The sequence below is a fragment of the Haliotis cracherodii genome, unplaced genomic scaffold, assembly GCF_022045235.1.
Source record: "Haliotis cracherodii isolate W230 unplaced genomic scaffold, xgHalCrac1.p SCAF_9, whole genome shotgun sequence".
Lineage (NCBI taxonomy): Eukaryota > Metazoa > Mollusca > Gastropoda > Lepetellida > Haliotidae > Haliotis > Haliotis cracherodii.
The window spans coordinates 20980192-20982889 of NW_027266343.1; positions in this window are offsets into that span (position 1 = coordinate 20980192).

Below are 2698 nucleotides of genomic sequence, written 5' to 3' on the forward strand. Positions count from 1 at the left end.
CTCAACGAATCAACGGGCCAGTGAGTCTTTGGGCACCAGTGAAGAGGGAAAACAACAAGATGTACATGTCAGGATGCCAAAAGCAAACAGTTCGTCTCCGAGATAAGAATGTGGATCTCAGAGAAACAAAAGATTTGTATGGAAGGCTGATGGTTCTTGCCAGATCAAGTAGAGACATTGACTTGAAACAGGCAATTGGTAACTTTGAGTTCACGCTGACTCCTAGGTCACTGTTTTCACCAAGTGGATTGCTGTTACCATGCACCGACAAGTCCAAGTTGATCAGCAGTCTTACAAAGTTTGTAAATGAAGAAGCAATGAACTATGAAGCAAGTCAGCCAGAGAACACAGTTGATGACAGTGACACAGAACAAAATCAAACCTTCAACAACATCCCAAGAAAAATTGCTGTTATAGATGGGATGGTTGTACTTCAGAAGATGACAAAGTTACCAAATCAGTGGAAACAGTTGAAGATATCAGTCAGCTCTTCAATGACAGAGTGATGAACCTGGCAAGAGGGTTTGATGAGGTCATACTTGCTTTTGACACATACAAGCAAGATTCCCTCAAATCTGCAACAAGAGAAAAGAGACGCCAAGGAAGAGATCCCATTCAGTACCAAATTAGAGATGACACCAGAATCAAGCACATCATGTTAAATCGTTTTCTGTCTCATGACCAAACAAAAGCTGATCTGACAGACTACCTGGCAGAAAAGACACTGGAGTATAATGCTGATTCGTCTCAAACCTTTATTGCATCTGCATCCGGCTGTACCAGGAGCAACAGAGACTTGGAGTTTGAAGCTAACAATCATGAAGAAGCTGACACACTCATGATATATCTTGCTATTTCAGCTTCACAGCGCAATCCAAGGAACTCGCAGTTGACAATCTTCTCTCCTGACACTGATGTCCTTGTTTTGACCATTGCAAATTACAGCAGTCTCCTGGAAAACACCACACTCTCAATGGCCTCAAATGTTCTTCCAATAAAGCCTCTTTGGACAGCCCTAGGTGTGAGGAAATCATCAGCTTTACCAGCCTTCCATGCCTTCACAGGAGCTGACAATACAGGCAGATTTTCCCGAGTAGGAAAGGCAACATGGTTTCAGAAATACTTGAAAACGGATGATGATATTGTTAATGCTTTCCTTGTGCTGACTACAAGTGATGAACTCTGTGACCAAATAATTTCAACATTGGCCAGATTTGTATGCAGTGTTTACTGTCCAAAAGGCCTCTCTGTGACAGATATTCCAGAGCTCAGATGGTATCTCTTCTGCAAACATATGGCAGAGAGTGACAAGCTACCACCAACACTGGGTGCTCTAAAGCAGCACATTCTGAGGATTCATATTCAAGCTTATGTGTGGGGTCAAGCCAATATCGCCCATCAGATCCAATTAGATCCACTTCAACATGGATTCCATAAGGACAAAGATAACCGGATCCAACCAACAACAATGGATGTTCTCCCAGCCCCCAAAGCTATTATTGAGATGGTGAGGTGTCAGTGTAGGAAAGACTGTTTGACCCAAAGATGTACATGTCGATCAAACAACTTGTCATGTACAGAACTCTGCCTCTGCACCTCAGTGTGTGAGAACGACGATGACACAAATATGTCAACTAATGATGGTGATGACAGCAATGACATGTTTGATGACTCTCTGTGAATATGATATCAAGACACATATCAGGAATTGTGACTTTATCATTCAAGACATTAAGGGACCTATTTTGGTGTAATGTGACTATGACAATTCTATGTGACATTTTGAAAATTTAAATGCCAAGGCATTGATACAGATGGCTCTTATGTTGCTGAGTTGCTGGAGAAACATGTAACCATAGGTAATTATTGGATAAATGACAGTTTTTAAGGGGTCATATGATAATTAAGGTACAATATATTCTTTAACAATTTTACTTTGTGATAGACAGTTGTAACGTATAGGATTCTATCCACACTACTGATAATACTGCAAAATCCAACTAAGATATTAGAAAAGTTGAGGTAGTTTTTTGTTAAGAATGTGAAATCATTACCTTAAGCATGACTAAATTACATATGAGTAAGCATAATATCACATATAAACAATTAAATGACAAAATAAACACCTCAGAAGCTTTAGACTTGACAATTATGGGCAAAAATGGCCGCCATCTTGAAATCCAAGATGGCCGCCAAATGAATGATGGGAAAATTTGGAAACATTGGTTTTCTTCATCTGTACATTGAAAGCTTTCAGAATATGTATAGTTTTGCTAATCTCCAATTTTTTTCAACAAAAGTACATAAGGAACTGGACTAATCCCTTTAGTCGCCTCTTACAACAAGCATAGTCGCTTTTACGGCAAGCATGGGTTGCTGAACACGGCCTGAAGACCTATTCTACCCCGGATCTTCACTGGTCTTGTGTGGAATTAGAAACGACGTAAGGACTCTATCAATTACGTTCGTTTTAGTGTAACATAAACGTCTACTTCCATTGCAACTGTGTTCATGTTTGCATCATTTGGGATCTGCGAGGAATTAAAGTCTGATGAAATACGGCAAAGGGCATGAGTCGCAGAACATTCTAGAAAGTGCATTCACTCGTTTATGCAGAGTATGCCTTGCGTTATTTAGTCGGAACGGTCTGGATAATCGAATGTTAGCGGAAGTTTAAAACTTTTTGCGCAGGCGCAGT